The sequence below is a fragment of the Cupressus sempervirens genome, chromosome 3, assembly GCF_028749045.1.
Source record: "Cupressus sempervirens isolate cs-2001-9-10 chromosome 3, ASM2874904v1, whole genome shotgun sequence".
NCBI classification, from domain to species: Eukaryota; Viridiplantae; Streptophyta; class Pinopsida; order Cupressales; family Cupressaceae; genus Cupressus; species Cupressus sempervirens.
In genome coordinates, this window is record NC_143120.1 from 207,756,140 (window position 1) to 207,779,502 (window position 23,363).

The window sequence follows — 23,363 nt, forward strand, 5'->3', positions numbered from 1 at the left end:
ATGCATGGATGAATGAAGTGTATGGGTAAACTATAACAAAATTCAGAGGGAAGTGTGAAAAGACTTAGAGGAATAGAGCAACATTACAACATTTAGTTGATGAAGAACAAGGTATTAGAATATCAAAGAGTAGCATATCAGATCTTAGAGGATCAAGATCAGAGAGAGTAGATCAAGTGACTAAATTTAGCAATTAAGGATCGTAAGCTACCAAGTTTATTTATCTAATACTTTCTAGCAATTATATTAGAAGGAAAATCCTATGTTGATAGGTTAGCTTAACAACTAGGTTGCAGATCCTTTGAAAAGGTGATAAAATCCTTTGACAGGGTGACACTTCAAGTAAAGTGTTTGTAAATACTTTAAATATGTCACTACTGATATAGTGTAAAGCCTTTAACAGGTCGACCTTTAATAGGGCAGACTATCAGAAGCGGTCAAACATTATTGCTACAGTGATTTTGTGGGTATCATCCCCACCCCAGTTTTACCTTCTCATTTTGGAGGGTTTTTGGGTTACCAAATTTTGTGTTATGTGTTATGTAGCATGTTTTTACTTTATGGTTGTTTGATATGTTTGCATGCATGAAGTTTATTTTCAGTTAAAAATTTTTAAGGTTAAAGTGTGATGCTTCTGATTCACCCCCCCCCCCCCCCCCCCCTTAGAAGTATTCTTCCCAATACTCATAGTTATTACCAAGTTTTTAGATGTTAATAGATCAAGAGTTGAGAGTGATCTCTATCCAATAATAATGTATATGCTCTTCCTTATTAGTTTCCTCATTATTAGCATCTATGTCTTTGTTGTTCCTATTATGTTTGGGTTGTATCTATTTGATGAAGGTTGCTCCCCTTAATACTATAAGCCATAATAGAAAACAAAGAAACAACAAAAAATGCAAGAACAAAATATGGAATTCTTATTTGTGCCACAAGTGTAGAATTATAGAATTCAAAAGTATAATATGCTAACCCACATGGGTGCCTTCATTACAATAATTTGCAAGACAAGCTGCAAACTATCACCTAGAGGTGTCCTAGATAATGTTCAAGCCTTTCTTAAATAGGAAATTTTATGCCAGTCGAGAAGGTTCTAGGTGCTCAAACTTAATACCTAGGCCCAACATACCCTAACAATACATATAGGGTCAACTAAATACATCTTTGATAAATTATTTTAGAAATATTGGTAGCCCAAGTTCCAAAGGCCATAACTCATGAACCATTTCTTTGATTGGCTATTATAACCACTTTTTAGAAATGCCATCTCTTGATCTATAGGCTCGTAACCACACTAGCACCCTTTCGTTGAGCTTTTGGACCTTATTCAAGCATTCTAAGGCCTCCAACAGTGAGCTTAGTGATTTTTCTGCAATTTTTTCCATCAAAAATCCACAATAAATTCTTAGATACTTATGCTTGAGCAATGATATTTTTATGGTAGGCCTACAACTCTAAAATAATATTTCTTGTAGAAAATAAGAACATTCTGACCTCATATGAAAAACTTACTAAAAATAGCAAGTTTTAATAAATAGTAACCACCCTGTCTACTACTCATTAAAATAGAAAATAAGAAAAATAAAATATTTTTGGGTGATGCAAGATTTCACTTACACCTAGGATGCTCCTACATCATTATTTTCCCTTTTTGAAGAGAACTAAGGAAAATCATCATTCATAACCAATATGGAGTATTTTGGAATATCTTTTCCCTAACAATCTTTTTTCCTTGCTTTATATGCCTAGGACATAAATAATGATGTTCCCTATTATATGTGAAGAAGTTTATATCTCAAAGGTCTTGCTCAATACTTAGATGTGTTTCTAATGAAGTTATTTGATTCCTTTGAATATTCAATTGTGAAAATAATTATTTAACATAACATCTTTGAAATGTCTAACATGAACCATACGAATGCAACATAATGTTGAGAAAGATGAATTGGTCTTTCTTTTCCTCAAATTCTCAAACTTCACTTATAGTTCATGGTGAATTCAACTCATCTTAAGAGATTTGAATCCACTATTTTTCTCAATAATTTCCTCCTTCATAAGTAGTCCTTTTGTAGTGAGAAAATTCTTTAGCATAGGTTCCCTGATGGATGTGGTGAAGTTCTCAAGATTCCATTTAGTAAAACACATGAACAAATAATGCTTTAGTTTGTTTCAATATTAGGCTAGCTCCTTTAGACACCGCTTAGATTCAATTGTAATATTTTCACAAGATGGCATAAGCCTTGCTCTAATACTATTTGTAATGTTCCCTATTAGGACATCACTCAATTTAACTTCAATTCATATTTTAGAATTTTCATCAATCTATTTCATCTCCCCTTCACGGAGATAATACTTCTCTTATATTTAATATCAACAAAAAATATGTATATTCTCATTTAATTTGTATATTCTATTATTAATATAAATATTAGCTTCTTATTTATTAATATTAATTCATCATATATACTTCAAATTTTACCTATATATATATATATTGACTACTATTTATTTTTGTATAGTAAAATATAATAATGGTTGATATATTTCTATATTTATTAATGTATTATTATTTCAATATGTATATATCTATAGTAATATGAGAATTATGATATAAAATATATTATAATTTATATTTAATTTTAATATTATCATGTTATTTATTTAGATAAATATTATTTATCCTTTTAATATTATAAACTTTATATAATGGCTATTTATTATTAAATCCTTATCTCAAGGTGGGCATATCATAGGAATCAAGAAATTGTCTACTCAATGTAAAGCCATCTTGTTGTGGAGAGATAATCCTTGGAAAAATCTCAAGAAATCCCAAGGTAAGAACTTTCAAGATGATCTTATAGGAGGAGTTGTACATGCTTATTGAGAAAAAATCATCCATAGTCTCTACTCCTAGAACCTTGGGAATAAGGGCTTGGAAAGTGGCATTGATTTCCTTGAAGAGGTTCTTGGAGCCAAAAAATTTCTAAACAACCTTCACAACATCAAATTTAACAATATGCTAGAAGTTATGGAAGAAGAACATGGGGAAACCATTTGGATGTGGCACTTTATAACCTTCAAAAGAAAAAGTAGAATATTCTACCTCTATTTTAGAGGGAATAGCACCCAACCTCTTGTTCACATCAACCCCTACAATAACCTAAATATTTCTCAATAGATGCTCCTAAAAATTCTTGGATATGGAGGACTTAGATGAATGGAGATTCATGAAGAAGAACTTCACTTCCAAAATAATATTGGTTTCATAAGACATAACTCTGTCCTTTTTTACTAACATGGAGATTTTGTTAGCCACTCTATTCTAGAGATTTGTTAGATGGAAAACCTAGTATTTCTATCACCTTCTTGAAGGCTGAAAGACCTAGATTTTTGTCTCAAAAAAAACTCTTCATGGAGATTATATCATGATAGGAAGCCAAAAGGGCCTTTTGAGTAGTTATTACATCTTGATCAAATCCCAAATTTAGAATGGTCTCTTGAACTTGAAATATCTCCATCAAAATATAGTTTTAGACTAAAAAATGTTGGCAAAATTAGATTTGTTTCAATGCTTGACCTTGTCCTTAACATTCCTTATTTTTTTGGAAACTTTGAATATGGCTAAGCTATCCACTTTGATTTACCACCACTCTTTAATCCCATCCCATAAGTTGGGGTGATCAATCCACATTTTCTCAAATCTAAAAGATAAATATCTCTTCTTGAGAGGTTCAAGGAGTAGGGAAACTAGGGAATGGTTTGAACCAATTCTAGCTAATGCTGATATAGAAAAAGAAAAGAGAGACATCTAATAAATAGAAATAATAGCTCTATTAAGCCTTGCTTAAATGCAATCTAGACCTAGTCTTTAGTTTGACCAAGAAAACTTTGCTGCTTGGAGTTCAACATCAAGGAGAGCCATATCATTGATAAAACTCATGAGATCCAATTTTATTTTGAAGTCAATCACCATCCCATCCTTCTTCTGCTAATTTTAAAGAGGATTTTTTATGTTTCCCATAATAAGCCATCTCCCATTCAAAATATTGCCTAAAAGGGATTTTATGCTTTCCCAATATCTAGATCTTCCTCTCTTCGAGTTGGGAACATAAACATTCATAAAAGATCAACTATCCTCTTCCTAAATAATAGAAAATTGAATTAGCAAAACATTATCTCCTTTAGAAATCACCTTACCTTTGAGTTTACAATTATTACAAACCATGACCAACCCCCCCAAAGCACCATCAAAACTGGACCCAAAAAACACAAAATGATTTCCATACTTAATTGACTCCACCCTATCTTTAATCATCTTAATTTCTTCAATCAAAATATTACATGGTTTATGATCTCTAATAAGACTTCTTAACATATCCTAGTTGTGTGAGCCATTTAGGCCATAGATCCTAGATGATAAGTTTTATTCCATTCACTATATTCTTACACACTTCTTCCTCCTAGATCGTGATTTCTTTTTTTCTTCCTAGAGTCTTTAGCTTTTACCCAACATTAGGCTTACATTTTCTTCTAGTTGATGATGGAGATACTAGTGATAAATCTCTATTATTTTTATTTTAGTAATTTCTTTAAGTTATTATTTCTCATCCATCTACATTGGACTTCTAATTTTCCACATATGAATCAAACAAGGGTTCCATTCTTTTTGCACATGTATCCTCCTTTCTCAAGGATAGATACTCTGACCCTCCTAGGAAAATATATAATTGGACATCATGCAATAATGGCTAAGGAGTGACACCTTCTAATGAATCCTTATTTGTTTGGCTATCATCCTTAGAGTTATTCTTAGAGAGATACAATATAGTTTTAGGTATAATCAACATATTATGAAAATCTTCTTGGACTAGGTTAGAAGATTCTCCTTCTTTGAATTTCTATTCCTCACCCTTCTAGATCCCCTAATGAGGCCTATGTTTCTCATTATCCTCACTAATGAGAGTATTCTCTATTCAAAATAGATTGATACAAGCATGATAAATGTGTTTCAATCATTGTTTTGTCATTGATGTCAAACCTTCTTTTTTCTGGTAAGACAATTGCTTATATGATTTAAATACCATCACTTATTTGATTGATGAAGATGATTTGATCAAAAGGATGTAACAAAAGAACCCATAGGAAAAGTTGAGTTATGATATGCAAATGAGTTCAAGAATCAATTAAGACAATGATATCATAGTGCATTGATAATCTACTCAAGGTTGCAAATGTTGGCTACACTAGACAAGTTCAGAAGAACATGTTAAACTAAGTTTGTTTGCCAAACTTGATTGAATGGATAGTATGTTCCAAGATAAGTTAGTGCAAACTAAAGAAAAAATTAGTTGGATCCAAGTAAAAGTTCATATTAGTGAATGTCGAGCACAATAGAGGATGCTGAGAAAAGTTTAGTTGATGCCTAGCACTAGTAAACTTTAGTTCATGCTGAGTGATTTTTTAGTGGATGCCAAGAAATACATTATGTGCCAAGCATTAGAAGCAAGTTAATACTAGGTGCCAAAATTATTAGAAAGATTGTGAATTTGATGGATTAGAGCTAACAAGTTTGTTTTCTTGGATTGTGTGAACTAGGTGGAAGATAAGATTGATGAGCTAGTGGCACATAATTCATGGTAAACCATTTTAAGGCAAATTTAAAGAGGATTGGTGGAGAATTTTTTAAAAATGATATGAAATTAGGGGTAGATTCATTGAATCCTACCTAATATGTCCTAATCCTAAATTTTATGATGGATAATGAATGACAAAAGATCTTTCTCTATTTATAGGGATGGTTGGTCAGAAGCAAGGTTTTTCATGTGGGAGAACCTATGGAAGACAATGAGTCAAGGGGTATTGATTCATCAAGTGACCTAAGTGAAGAGTCTACATTGGTATGTTAAGCAAGAAGGATTAAGGGTATGGATGCTTGAAGGGTGAACAAGCTATCATAAATGAGATGTGTGAAAGCCAAGCATAATGGAGGATTGAAATAGAGATCTATAATCTGCAAATGGAATTGTAAGTTGTTATTAGATCAAGCCTTACTGTTACTCTCTAATAATTGTATCGATCTAGGGTAAATCCTTTGGATTAAGGTTGACTTAATAGTCATTTATAAATCCTTTAACCAAGTGACATTCCAAGTGAATGGTCTAAAGTCCTCTAACAAGGCTCACTCCTAATAGGGTGATTGAAATCCTTTAACATGGTCACATTTAATAGTGTGTATTGTAACCTTTAATAGGGTTGGCCTTTCATAGGGCATCACTTTATAAGAGTGAAAAAGAGTAACATGTTAATGGTGTTTTTTTCCAAATTTGGTATCCACATAAATTATTGTGTCAAATGCATTGTTGAATCTATTATTTTTGATGTTTACATTTCTACAAGTTGATTTGATAGTAACCTAAAAGTTTTAAATGATTGCATAATCTTATGGATATATGCATGATGATAAATGTTTTATGGGTTCACTAAGTTGATAACATTTTTATTTATACATTTGGACCTTGAATAACTGATTCACCCCACTCTCAGTTATTCTAAAGAATTTCAACAATTGATATCAGAGCTATCTTCTTAAGAGGACTAGTTTGAAGGTACTAGAAGCACAAAGATAAAGATGTCAAAAAGAGAAGTACCCAAGTTTAATAGAGATAACTTTCCTGCATGAAAAAGTTTGATGAAGGTACACTTTGGAGAACTTGGAGATCATGGACAATCTACCATCACTATTGAGCATGTTGATCCTATTGGAGCCCTAACTATTGAGGATATGAAAAAGAAGAAAGAACACAACTAGAGAATGCTGGAGATTGCCTCTGTGCTAAGCTAAGTTGAATTTGATGATATTAAAAATCTTGACAGTGCAAAGAAAATGTGGGATGCCTTAACCACTATCTATGGAGGAGACACTAATGTTCTAAGAGCCAAAGCTAAAAGTCTCAGAGGTCACATATGTAACAACTGAGTGGCTAACTCCACAGATCTAATTATGAACCAATATAGTAGTTACCCTTTTAGCCTTACATCAAATCCATATTGACCATAGGGATAAAGCATGCTTGAATTGCCTTATTTTTTAAATGACCTTGTGGAAAACAATTGTTGAAAATACACATCTGTCAAAGTTGGTTAGCAAATGTCCTTTTTTCCTGAATGAGATCCATTATTTGTCTCCCTCAAAGTTTCTTTTGTTGAGAAGAAGATTGTTGAAAATAGATTGATACAAGCATGATAAATGTGTTTCAATAATTTTTTTTCATTGAAGTAAAACCTACTTTTTTCTGGTAAGACAACAACTTAAATGATATTAGTACTATCACCTATTTGATTGATGAAGAGGATTTGATCAAAAGATGTAACGATAGCACCTAGAGGAAAGGTTGAGTTATGATATAAAAAAGGAGTACAAGAATTGACTAAGATAGTGATATCATAGTGCATTGATAATCTACTTAAAGTTGCAAAGGTTGTTACACTAAACAAGTTTGGAAGAACAAGTTAAATAAAGTTTGTCTACTAAGCTTGACCGAATGAATAGTAGGTGCTGAGAAAAGTTAGTGCAAGCCAAGCAAAAAATTAGTTGGAGTTGAGTAAAAGTCTATTTTAGTGTATGTCAAGCAAAAAAATGGATTTCAAGTAAAGTTTAGTTGATGTCGAGCACCAGTAAACTTTAGTTTATGCTGAGTGATTTTATAGAGGATTTCAACCAATGCAATATGTACCAAGCATCATAAGCAAGTTAATGTCAAGTGCCAACATTATTAGAAAGATCGTGAATTCGATGAATCTATGCTGTCAAGTTTGTTTTCTTGGTTTTGTGAACCAGGTGGAAGATAAGATTGATGAGTTGATGAGTTGATGGTACATAATTCATAGTAAACCATTTTGAGGTGAATTCAAAGAGGATTGAAAGAGAAGTTTCTAGAAGTAATACAGAATGAGGGGTAGATTCATTGAATCCTACCTAATCTATCCTAACTCTAAATTGGACGATGGAGAATGAATGACAAAAGATCTTAATTATCTATTTATAGGGATGACTGGTCAGAAGAAAGGGTTGTGATGTGTGAGAACCTAAGGAAGATAAGGACTTAAGGGTATTGCTTCATTTAGTAACCTAATTGAGAGTCTGCATTAGTATGTTAGGAAAGAAGGCTTGAGGGTATGGATTCTTGAAGGGTGAACAAGCTATTAGAGCTGAAATTTGTGAAAGTCAAGTAGAACGGAGGACTGAAATAGAGATCTATAATCTACAAATGGAGTTGTAAGTTGTTATCAGATTGAGCCTTACTATTACTCTTTAATAATTGTATCAGTCTAGGGTAAATCCTTTAGATTAAGGTTGACCTAACAGTCATTTGTAAATTCTTTAACTAGGTGACATTCCAAGCGAATGGTCAAAAGTCCTCTAACAATACTCACTCCTAGTAGGGTGATTGAAATCCTTTAACAGGGTCACATTTAATAGTGTGTATTGTAACCTTTAATAGGGTTGGCCTTTCATAGGGTATCACTTTAGAAGAGTGAAAAAATGTAGCATGTTATTGGTGGTTTTTCTCAAATTGGGTTTCCATGCAAATCATTGTGTTAAGTGTGTTGTTAAATCTATTATGTTTCATGTTTACATTTATGCAAATTGATTTGATAGTAACTAACATGTTTTAAGAGATTGCATAATCTCATGGATGCATGCATGATGATAAATGTTTTATGGGTTCACTAAGCTATGAATTTTTATATTTATACATTTAAAAAATTTCAACAATTGGTATCAGAGCTATCTGCTTAAGATGACTAGTTTGAAGGTACTAGAAGCACAAAGATGAAGATGTCAAAAAGAGATGTACCCAAGTGTAATAGAGATAACATTCGTACATGAAAAAGTTTGATGAAGCTAGACCTTGGAGGGCTTAGAGATCATGCAAAATCTACCATTACTACTAAGCATGTTAATCTTGTTGCAGCCTTAATTGCTGAGGATCTGAAAAAGAAGAAAGAACACAACCAAGCAATGTTAGAGATTGCCTCTACCCTAAGCTATGCTGAATTTGATGATATCAAAAATCTTGATAGTGCAAAGAAAATGTGGGATGCCTTAACCACTATCTATGGAGGAGACACTAATGTTCTAAGAGCCAAAGCTAAAAGTCTCAGAGGTAAGTTTGATGATATGGGAATGCAAGAAGGTGAAAATATTGCTCAATATTGCTGAAGGATAAAAGATGTTGTTAATGCAATAAGAGGAGCTATTGGTAAAATAGATGATGATATTTTACTAAAAAAAGTTTTAAGAACACTACTACCTATATATTCTATTAGAGTTTCTATAGTACAAGAACTGAGATGTATACCAAGGAATACTTTATCTCTTGAAGTTTTGGTAGGTAGGCTCACTGTGTTTGAGCTTTCCAACTTTGATAATTAAAAACCAAAAAATATTGAATATGCTTTTAAAGAGAAGCTATCATTGAAGGAACTTGATGAAAAGAAGAAGAAGAAGAAAAAGATAAAATATGTGTCCAATGATAGTGATACAATCAAAGAGGATGTAGAACAACTTGAAGCACTACTAGCCGAGAAATTTAATAGAGGTAAAGGAAATTTTAAAGGTAAGCTACCTATCATTTTTTTTAATTGCAATGAGGTTGGTCATATTGCTACTAGATGTCTAGAGAAGAAGAACTATAGAGGTGGTGACAAGTACAAAAGTAGAAGAGATGAAGATATCAAGGATTACAAAGACAAAGGCAAGAAGTCTTGCTACATTGCTGAAGAGGAAACAAGTGATGAATCTAATGAACATGATGATGAAGTGGTGTATGTTACAATGAACAAAAAATTTGATGAAGATGAGGCAACTGTACTTGTGTCTTGTATGAATAAGAATTATAGATGGATCATTAACAATGGGTGTTCACATCACATGACTGGAGATAAAAGTAAGTTCATTACCTCAAATTGTTATGATGAAAATAGTGTAAGATTTGGTAATGATGCACCATTCTTGATAAAAAGGAAAAGGTTCTATTAAACTCACAAATAAGATTTCATGTAATAATGCATACTATGTTGAAGGACTTAACTATAATCTATTGTGTGTGTCACAATTGAATAATTTAGGATGTAAGGTTGAGTTTGAAAACAAGATTGCTAAGATATATGATACTGATGAAAAAATAATTGGAAAGGGTGATTAGACTAGGAGTAATCTATTCTACCTTGATATAAAGTATGCTTTTTCTAGTTGCAAAATTTGATGATGTGTGGCTATGGCACAAAAGGTTACGTCATGTTAATTTTGATAACTTGGTTAGTATTAGTAACATAAGAAAAGTTAGAGTTTTTCCTAAGTTGAAGAATCCTGATAATATAATGTGCACAAAATATTAGTTAGGCAAAATGACAATGCCAAGCTTTAAGAGCAAAACTCATACCTATAAGGAAATACTAGAGATTGTTCATACTGACTTGTGTTGACCAATTGAAGTACAAAGCTATAAAGGAGATAAGTACATTATGCTATTTGTTGATTATTATTCTAGAAAGATGACAATTATCTTTTTGAAATAGAAATATGATGTTTTCCAAATGTTTAAGTGGTACTTAGCGAGAGTTGAGAAGAAAACATATAAAAATTTGAAATAATTGTGTATATGGTGTGGACGTGTATTCACGAAGCTTTAGTTGAGAATGCAAATGGACTGACAAAAAACTATACTAGACCCAAGATATCATCATCAAAATGTAATCTCTACAAGCATCTCATTTCTCCCTAACTACAATTTCTAAAATAGCTCTTAGACCTGTATGCATGAATTTGTGGGCCTCTAAACTTCACACACACTTCAACGTGGTCCTTACTTGTGGATTCATCCTAGAATGTACATGGGATTGTTCATCCAAGAGGTCTGATATCATGACCCATTTCCTTCTATCTAGAAGGTTTTTTTTAATTTATGCTCTTAGGATCAAGATGCAAGTAACTAGACCTTTCTAGAATGAAGGGTTTTAGAGTGCAATTAAATCTATATGAGATGCAAGTAATCTAGACGAGATATGCACTTAATCTAAGAACAATAAAATAAAATAAGATTATATGTATGCATATTAAAGCTAAAATGATTTTTAATCTAAGAAATGAAAAGCTTATGAAAGTAATGAGCTTGAATGAATGCACAATTCAGCAGTGATTCGATAGCAATTCAATCCAACCTCTATAATGAGGAATTATGAGCCCCTTAAATAGGATTCTTAGAATACATCAACAGTTGAGATCATCTTAGATTGATGGTCAAGATTGAAGCAAAGACTTAGTCAAAGTGGAATATTCCCAATTTAGATGCAGTTAATTGCCTCAGATCCTGAGTGCAAGAAATAGTTAAGTTAGCATCACTTTAGTGTGAGAGTAAGTGATTTGAGTCACTTCTAATTCGAGAAGTAGTTAACTAAGAATTTCCATTTTGAATTGACAAATAGAATTTAGTAAAGATATTTAATTTAATAAAATGAGAGATGACCTCATAAATGCCCTTTTTATTTAATTGAATAATTACATTCAATTAATTAAATAAGCACCATTAAATTAAATAAATTTAATTCCTTAGTAAATTAGTCTTAGATGATAATTTAATTTAATTAAAGTATAAATACTCAGAATTAAATTAAATCTTAATAAATAGGATTAATGTGACTAATATGGGTCAATACTTTAGGAATTAAATAAAATAGTGTAATTAATGCAGGTTAGGGTTTTCTGCATTTGACAATTAAGTCATGTAGCGAATATCAAAATAAGAATTGCCTAGTGACCTAGGACTTTAGAATTTACCAGAATTGGTGTTCATAGCAATGAGCCAATTTTTGGGGTATTACAAGACCAACATCTTAATAACAGTTCTAGAATGGGATTGTGCTAAAAATGCAGATCAATAATGAAAAAAGAAAGATCTATGACTAAAATATAGATTATATGTGAAATACAACTCCTAGAATTGCTTTTGAAATGATTATACCATGAAATCATATACAATAAATGAAGTTAAATGATACAAAATGTGTTGGAAATTTGATTGAAAAGCTCATTGTTGTTGAAGATCAAAGAGTGAGGGAGATTGTTGTAAAAGAATGTTTTCAATCATTATTTTTCCATTGATGTCAAACCTGCTATTTGTAGGGATGATATTTGCTTATAATATCCAAGCACTATCACTTAGTTGATTGATGAAGAGGATTTGATCAACAAGATGTAACAAGAGAACCTAAAGGAAAGGTTGAGTTATGATGTTGTAATGAAGTGTAAGGGTTAGTTAAGAAAATGGTTAAGTAATGCATTGATGACATACTCAAAGATACAGAGGTTGGTCACACTTAGATACATTGGAAGAAGAAGTTGTAATAAGGTTGACTATAAAGCTTTAACTAAGATCATCAGTAGGTGCTGAGCAAGTTAGTTGAAGCTGAGAAAATTCTTAGTAGAAGCCGAGTAACAAAAATTTCTAGTATGTGCTGAGTGATCTTCAAGTGTTGAGTGAAGATTAGGTGCTGAGCATCAGAAAAATTTTAGTTGGTGCCAAGTGATGTTTAGGTGCCAAGCATCAAGAAAAACATAGTTGATGTCGAGTAACATAGTATGTGCCGAGCACCAGTATTTCAATAGTGCTGAGCTATTGCATTATTTCAAATGATGAAGATTTGCCAAATATAAGCCAACATAGTGGTTGCATTGAATTTTGTGAATGAGTTGGAAGATAAGGATGATGAGTTGTTGGCACAGAATCTTATGTAAACTATTTTTGGGTGAATTCTAAAGGATTATTCAAGAAGTTTCTAGAGGAAATAGAGTATGGGTAAGATACAATGAATCCTCCCTAATCCATGTGAATTGAAATTGAAAAATGGAAGAATCAAGTGGGAAAAGGAACTCAAAGACTTCTATTTAAGAAGCCATAGACCAGGAAGCAAAGAGCTGCTAATACTATTGCTACTAAAGTGCCAAATCTATGAAGTGATTGCAAGGGTTTTAAGAAGGAGGCATCTAGGAGAAGGAAGAGCACGGAGGATCTATTTCTATGAGTAGTCATGAAGAGATGATTGCACTGGTACATTGAGTATGGAGACTCAAGGAGACAAAGCTTGAAAGAAAAGGCAAGCTATTAAGAGTTGTAGAGATTGAAGGCTAGGCAATGGTATGAGTTGAGAAATGATATGAGATTTGCAAAATAAGTTGTATGTTGTAGTTAGGTCAAGATTTTCTAATACCCTCTAGCAATTGTATTAGATCTAAAAATCCTATGGACTTAGGTTGGCTTAATAGCCATTTGTAAATCCTTTAATAGGGTGGCATTTCAAGTGAATGTTCTAAAGTCCTCTAACCAGGCCCCCTTCTAATAGGGTGGTTAAATCCTCTAAAAAGGTCACATTTAATAGTGTGTTTTAAGCCTTTAATAGGGCATGCCTTTCATAGGGCATCACTTTAGAAGGGTGAGAATTGAGTTGCATGTTACTAGTGGTTTTTCCCAAATTGGGTTTCCACATAAATCACTATGTCATGTGTTGATTTCTTGTGTGTTATACTTGCATGTTGATTTATAGTAACTTGCTAATTAGATAAGTTAAAGCATGGATGGATGAATGGTTGAATTATTTCACTTTTCTTAGTGAAGATTTTGAATAGGATATTTGGACATTGAATAACTGATTCACCCTCCCCCCCCCCCCGCCCCCCCCCCCCTCTCAGTTATTCTAAAAGAAATTATAACAATTGGTATTAGAGCCATCTGCTAATTTAGTTTCAATGTACTAGAAGTAGGAAGATCAAGATGTCTAAGAGAGAAGTTCCCAAGCTCAACAAAGACAACTTTGCTGCATGGAAGAGTTTGATGAAATTGCACCTTGGATCAATAGGTGACTATGCACAAACCTCAATTGAAATAGAGAATGTAACTCCAATAGGACCCCTCACTACAAATGACTTTAAAAAAAAGGAGCATAACCAAGCAATGTTGGAAATTGCATCTGCACTTATCTATGCTGAATATGATGACATCAAAGACTATGATACTGCATTCAAAATGTGGAAAACCTTTTCATATATCTATGGAGGTGATCATAATGTCTAGAGAACAAAGAGAGAAATCCTAAGGGGGAAGTTTGATGACATGAAGATGGAGGAAGGTGAAAGTACTGCTCAATATGCGAAAAAAATAAAAGAAGTGGTGAGTACAATAAGAAGTCTTTGTGGACAACTGGAAGAAGAAACATGGATCAAAAAATAATTAAGAACTCTACTCCCTATCTATGCCATAAGAGTTTCAGCCATCCAAGAGCTGAGGTGTGTACAAGGGAACACACTAACCTTTGAAGGAATAGTTGGAAGACTTATTGCATTTGAGCTATCCTATTTTGGCAACTATAGTCTTGAGAACCTTGAATCTACTTGCAAAGCCAAGATGACAATAAAAGATACTAAGGAGGACACATCAAGCAAGAGAAGAAGAAAAGGAAAACATGTAGCTAGTGATAGTAGCACAAATGAGGAAGATGTGGAGTAGTTAGAAGCACTACTGGCCATGTGATTCCGTAGAGGTAAAGACAAATTGAAAGGTAAGCTCCCTATCATATGTTTCAATTGCAATGAAGTAGGTCATATAGCTGCAAGATGTCCATAGAAGAAAAATTATAAAGAAGGAAATTAGTTTAGGAACAAAAAATAAGATGACAACAAAGATTACAAGGAGAAAGGCAAGAGATGCTACATTGTCAAAGAAGATTCCAATGAAAATGATGATGAAGTAGTCTATGTAGCCATGAAGGGTGAATCAGACAAAGATGAAGATAAAGCAAAAACATTAGTTACTTGTGTGAACAAGAATGACAAGTGGATAATAGATAGTGGATGCTCACATCACATGACTGGAGATAAAAGTAAGTTCATTACCTTTACTCAATATGATGGAAATAGTGTTAGATTTGGTAATGATGCTCCAGGTCAAATCAAAGGAAAAGGTTCTATCTAACTAACAGAGAAAATTTCATGTGATAATGCATATTATGTTGAAGGGTTGAACTACAACTTGTTGAGTATATCACAATTAGGCAATGTTGGTTGTAAAGTTGAATTTGGAAACAAAACTGCCAAGATTTATGACACTGATGGAAATCTGATAGGAAAAGGTGAAGAAACTAGGAGTAATCTATTTTACCTAGATATGAAAGAAGGAATGTGTCTTATTTTTAGACTTGATGATGTATGGTTGTGGCATTAAAGGTTGTGTCATGTTAACTTTGATAATTTGATTAGTATCAGCAAGAAAAAGAAAGTCAAGGGATTGCCCAAGTTGAAGAAACCTAAAAACACAATATGTAAACAATGTCAACTAGGGAAAATGACTAAGTCTAGTTTCAAAAGAAAAACATACACTTCCAAAGAAGTACTAGAGTTAGTTCATGCAAACATATGTGGCCCAATAGAAGTGCAAAGCTACCTAGGAGACAAATACATAATGCTATTTGTAGATGATTATTCTATGATGATGACTGCTATGTTTTTAAAGAAAAAATCTAATGCATTCCAAATGTTTAAGTGGTATTTGGCAAGATTTGAGAAGGAAACATGAAATAACCTAAAATGCCTAAGGTTAGATAGAGGAGGCAAGTTCACATCGGGATATTTTGAAACATTTTGCAATGACAAAGGTATCAAAAGGCAAACTTCAGCACCAATAACTCCACCACAAAATGGTATTGCTGAAAGGAGAAATAGGTTAGTGATTGACTGTGCTAGAACCTTGATGATGGAGAAAAATGTTGCACTAAAATACTGGAGAGAAGTTGTAAGTACTGGAGTCTACACATTGAATAGAGTTCAAGTCAAGAAAAGTACAAATGCAACACTCTTTGAATTATGGTATGGTCATTCACCTAATGTTAAATATTTTAAAGTGTTTGGTTATAAATGCTATATTCTAAAAGACACTAGAAATGGTAAGTTTGATGCAAAAAGTGATGAAGGTATATTTCTTGGATACTCCACCAAAAGTAAGGCATATAAGTGTTTGAATACTAACACTAATAAAGTTGTGGAGAGTGCAAATATAAATTTTGATGAGCATGTAGAAGTTTAGGTTGATGAGTCAAAAAAAATAGAGGATTATAGATCCTTTGTATACTTCTACGAAGGAATGACAGTTGAAGATAATACTGTAAATCAAGTTGGGAATCAGGAAAAAACTTTAGTATCTGCCAAGCCTCAACCAATGAATGCCAAGTTATATTTAGATGCTGAGCTACAGAATATAGGAAATGCACATTCTGATTCTGAAAATAGTATGCAAGAAAGAAATGATGAAATGCTAGATGAAGAAGAATGAAATGAATTTGAAGCTAAATGATAAAAAATGGAAAGAAGGATTGAACCCAGATTAGCCAAGTATGTAAGAAGACATCATCGTACAGATCAAATCATTGGTGACAAGGATGCTAGACCAATGACAAGGAATGACTAAGGAATAAATCATGTCTACTGAGCAAGGTTGAACCCAAAAGAGTCAAAGATGCACTACAAGATGATGACTGGTATAAGGCTATGAAAGAAGAAATAGATCAAATTGAGAAGAAAAAAACTTGGTCTATAGTTCCCAAACTAGTTGATAAAAATGTGATTGGTACCAAATGGGTGTTTAAAAATAAACTTGATGAGAGTGGTGAAATAAAAAGAAATAAGGCCAGATTAGTTTGCAAAGGCTATGCACAAGAAGAATGACTGAATTATGGAGAGACATTTGCCCCTATTGCAAGAATGGAAGGAGTAAGAACATTACTTGCATATGTTGCCTATAAAAGTTTCAAAGTCTACCAAATGGATGTGAAGTTTGCTTTTCTGAATGGTATACTAGAAGAGGAAGTCTACATAAAAAAACTAGAGGGATTTGTTGATGAGAAGAACAAGGATATGGTCTGCAAGCTACACAAAGCACTTTATGGATTAAAGCAAGCACCAAGAGCATGGTATGAAAGGTTGCATAAATATCTTGTGAAGATAGGTTTTGAAAGAGTAGATGATAACAACAATTTGTACATCAAAGGTAAGGAAGGTAAAGACATTTTGATATTAGAAATATTTTTTGATAACATAATATTTGGAGGAAAAGATGTTTTATGCAAAGATTTTGCTGATCAAATGAAGCATGAATTTGAGATGTCAATGTTTGGAGAAATAATATTCTTTGTTAGATTACAAGTACATTAGTTGAAGCATGGCATATTTCTAACCCAATCCAAATACATGAAGGAAGTACTCAAAACATTTGGGCTAGAAGACTCAAAACTAGTTAGTACACCAATGGCAATAGGCCATAAACTATCCAAGAATGATGAATCTGCTGAAGTAAATTAGACATTGTATAGATCAATGATTGGAAAGTTGCAATATGTTGTACATAGTAGACCAGACATTGCATTAGCTATTTGAATAGTAGAAATATTTTCTACCAATCCAAGAGAAAATCACTTAATGATAGTGAAATACTTGAAAGGAACTAATGAATTTGGTTTATACTACAAGAGGAATGAGAAGTTTGAATTGAATTCTTACACTGATGCAGATTGGGGAGGTAAAATTGATGATAGAAAAGCACCAATGGAGGAGCACTTTTCTTAGGAAAGAGGTTGATTACATGGACAAGAAAAAAACAAAGCTGCACCTTACAATCTATTGCTGAAGCCAAATATGTTGTAGTTTCTATAAACTACACTAATATTGTATGAATCAAACATTTGCTGCAAGGTATGAAGGAAGAGGTAATTGAGCCTATGACACTTTATTGTGATAATACAAGTGCTATCAATATATCAAAGAACCCAGTAATGCATGCTAAAACTAAGCATATTGCAATCAAGTATCACTATGTAAGAGAGCTGGTGGAAGACAAACAAGTGAAGATGGAATATGTCAGCTCAAAGAAACAAATTACTGATATCTTCACAAAAGTGCTACCTAAAGATGCTTTTGAGTATCTTAGAGGTAAGTTAGGGGTGATACCCCTAGCTAAGGCTACTTGAACCAAAAATAAAAAATGCCCTGCATCAAAAAAGTAGAATGTTGAAGATTTTACACATTGATGTTGAACCAAAAAGAAAAAATGCCCTGCATCAAAAAAGTAGAATGTGGAAGATTTTACACATTGATGCAGAGGATGTTTACTTTGGGATCCATGCCTAAAGTAGTAGAAGTGCTGAAACTTCAAATTAATCAGAAGCAAGGTGATAGAGGGAGACATTAAATGAACTTGTAAGAGCTACATTTTCATATTAAGATGCTAATATGTCTTTGGCATTATTTTCAAAGAGGTAGAAGTGAACAACTAATCAATTAACTGTTCAAGATAAAGAATTAGAAAAGAGGAAGAAGATGTTCAGAGGGAGAAGTTGTTAGTGGTTGATCAGAATAGTAGAAGATGAGCAATACAGAGGGAGAAAGATAAAGACAAAGGATACACCAACAAAGAGGGAGAAGTGAAATAAAGTGCAATCAGAATAGTAGTAGGAGATGTGATGTTACAATTTACTTTTTTGGCATTTGACTTATTGTTCTAACCTAATAAGCTTTTGGTAGAATATTTTAGTCTAATGGTTGATCAGTTTGGTTTGCCATCAATGCTAAAGAGGGAGATTATTCAAAATCTAATTGAAAAGCTCATTGTTGTTGAAGATCAAAGAGGGAGATTGTTGTAAAATAATGTTTTCAATCATTTTTTTTTCATTGATGTCAAACTTGCTATTTTTAAGGATGATATTTGCTTATAAGATCCAAGCAATATCACTTAGTTGATTGATGAAGAGGATTTGATCAACAAGATGTAACAAGAGCACCTAAAGGAAAGATTGAGTTATGATGCTGTAATGAAGTGCAATGATTAGTTAAGACAATGGTTAAGTAATATATTAATGACATACTCAAAGATATAGAGGTTGGTCACACTTAGATACATTGGAAGAAGAAGTTGTAATAAGGTTGACTACAAAACTTTAACTAAGATCATTAGTAGATGAAGAGAAAGTTAGTTGAAGCTAAGAAAATTCTTAGTAGAAGTCAAGTAATAGAAATTTCTAGTATGTGCTAAGTGATATTCAAGTGTCGAGTGAAGATCAAGTGTTGAGCATTAGAAAAATTTCAGTTGGTGCCAAGTGATCTTTAGGTGCCAAGCATCAGGAAAAACATAGTTGATGCCGACTAACACAGTATGTGCTGAGCACCAATATTTCAATAGTGTTGAGCTACTGAATTATTTCAAATGATGAAGATTCACCAAATCTAAGCCAACATAGTGATTACATTGAATTTTGAGAATGAGTTGGAAGATAAGGATCATTCTTTTAGTGCATATGTGCTGTATAATAGTGCATATGTAATATATTTCAGCACATTTGCACAAAAAAACATTTTTGATCCATGTAATAGCACTTATGCAAAGGATATTACTGCATAGACATAGTATAGTGCATGCGAGAGTTTTGGTAGCACTTTCATCATATGTTTTAGCACATTTAAAGAAATAACACTTTCAAATGATTAAATAGTGCATATAAGTATTTTATTAGTGCATAAATATCTTATAGTGAATTTGGGATATAGAATGGCATCTTGGAATGTTTTAGTAGTGCATTTGAATTTTGTAACACATTTGACTGATTTATTAGCACATGTGGCATAGGGAATGACATAAAAGATTATCAAAGGGAAGAGACTAGGTGTAGGTCCTCTATTAAGTGTAAGATAATGCCAAAGATTAGATTCTTGGTCTATTAGCTGGGGATGGTCATAACAAGTAAAGATTAGTAGTTAGGTATTCATGAAGTGATTTTTGTGGGATTGATATGATAATAGATAGGTGATGCCCTAACTCAAGATATAGAGTAGGGAAGCCAAGCCAATCCAACTTAGGCTAGAGAAAGATGCGCAATAGGTCCAAGATAGAACTAGTAGCTAGATAGCTAGATGTAATTATGAGATCAATTTTTGATGATCACTTTGTGACAAAAAATTGATGATTGTGTTTATTTGATGAATAGTAGGTGTGTGGGTGAAAGCTAATGGTATGAGGACTTTATCCGTGGTCATTAGAGGTAGTGGGTTGATTGTCTAATGTAGATAGGTAGGTGATAGATAGGTGTGGCTTCATTTATTTATTATAGATGCCCCATTTTTGAGTGAATAGTGGATTACTGACAGTTGTGGCTGAGCAATGGCACTCAGAACACAACACATTCCATTTGCTGATGGGGGAGATGACAGTGACTCCCAAGGATGTATATAGGATTTTTTGGATCTTGACCATAGGGGATTTGGTTTATTATGATTAGACTATTGGTGGGGCTACATTTTGAGACTTGTTCAAAAATGATAGGATTGGTGATGATAGCATGTCACGGTTTCAGATGTTGTAGTATGATTTATTACCAACAATATTGGTGGGATTGATAGGAGGGTTTCTATTGCCAGATCGTCAAGGGTGAGGGTGTCTAGTTGGATGGGGCCAACTAATTCAAGAGATGATCAATGAGCCATAGAGATTTGCATGGGGTAGTTGTATTTTGGCTCATTTGTATCGTGATTTACATTAGGTTGTATATTCTGGGGCCTGTCATTATTAGTAGGGGTTATTTTGTTACAGGTATGGACATGCGAGCATCTACCCATTACACATTTAGTGTGTGTACAATAGAAGCCATAGGGCATGCCATATATTTATACTTATTCTAGTTTGATCATGCCACTCCATTTGGGCAAGACAGAGTACTGACACCAAATTCTGGATGATATTGATGAGGTCATATGGAGACCTTACAGATTTATAGAGCCATGGGTAAAGGACGATGATGAGATGGTATATTTCTTTAGCCCGAGGTATTTTCTTGGTCATATTACTTCCATGATAGAGTGGTTTTGCTTTAGGAAAGTGGCGAGGTAGTCTGGTTAGTAGTAGGGTATGCCACAAGGGACTGCACATTATGCCTGGGTTTAGTCAGAGAGAGTAGTGTGGGGGCTGAGGCTAGAGTATGAGGCCTATTTGGAGGTCTTTTTATAGATGGGGTAGTGGATGCAGGGATGGAGGGGGATTATGAATGGTGGTTTTTGGATCATCCCTTGCCTAGATACATAAATCTAGCTGAGCTGATGCTTGGTATTGATGAGTTATTGAGCGAGGGAGATGTTGATGATGATGAGGGTAATCTAGGTAGAGGCAAAGGGAGATGAAAAGCTAGGGTTAGAGTGGGTAGAGAACAGGGGAGATGTAGTCGAGTAGCTATGGTGTTACCATAGAGGGGAGTGGTACAAGGCCTAGTGTAGGGACTAGTGGGTGTAGGGAGAGTTAGAGGTATCTACGACTAGGGTGGTGCACGGGTGAGAGGTGGGATGGTTGGGCAGCATGATGGAGTAGGGCAGATGAGGGTGAGATCACCAAAGGATGTATAGTTTGTTGATTGACAGAGGCCATGAGTGCATGGGCCTATTAGAGATCCACTAGGTGCACAACCATAGGTATTGTCAGAGGCATAGTCACCAAAGAGGTTTGGAGGATTGACTGATTTGGAGGCTTGGATGAGTGCTATAGAGGCTTGGATGGGTTAGGTGTTGAGTTCCTTGTAGACATTCATAGCAGTGATGACATTAGGACCACCACTGCCACCACTACCACCACTGCTACCATCGCCACTAAGGATAGATGAAGCATCTTTGAGTTAGATGGCGGTGATTGGACCAGTTGTAGCATTGAAAAATGTGATAGAGTAGGCAGAATGAGAGGATACAAGTGTCCCCAGTGAGCAAGGACTATTAGATTAGGCACCCCCACAAGATTGAGTTTATATTATAGTATGGTGGCATCATTCTTCATTATGTATGATTATTTGTGTGATGTTCACTGGAAATTTATGTTGATGTACGTAGTTGATCCTTGATTTATGTACTTTCATGTTATATGATCATGTGATATGCATGTTGATGCATTTTATCTGTTGTTCATGTGATTTTAGCCTTTTGATGGACTATCTGATTGTCATGTTGCTTTATGAGATATCCAAGCTTATTGATGTTTTAGATGTGTGCACTTGTTATATCATGGAATTATGCTATCATGTGATTGTTTGATTTGATGATGATGGTGCTAGTGGATGCAGATGTGTATATATATGTGAATGATTAATGTAGATGGATCACGATTTAGAATAGATAGTAGGTTACTGATGATGTAATGAAAATGTGATGTGATAATATGAATGTAATGACATGAAATAAAAGGAGATGTGATAACATGATATGTAATGTAATACAATGAAATGAATAGTGAAATGCAATGTAATGAAATTGAATGAAATGGAAAAAAAGAATGTGATATAATGAAATATAACATGAGGTAATGAAAATGAAATTCCATATAATGAAATGAAATGGAAAATGAATTTTAATGAGGTGAGTGTCATGGTAATGAAGTGAAATGTGATAAAAATGTGTGAATCATGATTTAATAAAATGAAATAGGGAATGTAATGAAAATGCAATGAAATGAGTAATGAAATGAAATGTAATCTGTAATGAAATGTGATAATAAGTAGGGACATGATAATTAATGAAATGAAATGAAAATGTGATGAAATGAGATGAAGTGGAATGAAATGAACATGAAATGGATAAGGTTATGGAATGAAAATGAAATGGATTATGCAATGAAATACAATGAGTAATGAAATGAAAATGAAATGGAATATGAAATGAAAGGAAATAAGATAAGCAACAAAATGAAATGAGATGGAATAGGAAATGAAAATGAAATGATATGGCATATGAAATAAAAATGAAATGGATTATGCAATGAAACGTAATGGAAATGAAATGATATGGAATATGAAATGATAGGTAATGAAATGGAATCTGATGAAATTGCAATATGTCATGAAATGAAATGAGATAGTAAGTAGGGACTGATAGTTAATGAAATGAAATGAAAATGTAATGAAATGAAATGAAATGGAATGAAAGGAAAATGAAATGGAAATGAAAATGTAATGACAAGGAGTGATATGATATGAAATAAAATGAAATGAAATGATAAGTGAAAATGTAGTGAAATGAAATGATATGATATGAAATGATAAGGGGGAAGTGATGGATGGAAATAGGGAACAAAATGGAAAGGAAATAAAATGAAATGAAATGTGATATGTAATGGATTGAAACAAGTAACGAGATAAAGATGAAATGACATGACATGTAACGCAACAAGATGGAAAATGAAAGGGAATGGAGTGTCCAAGGAACAAAATGATATGTGATGAAATGGATGGGAGTAATGAAA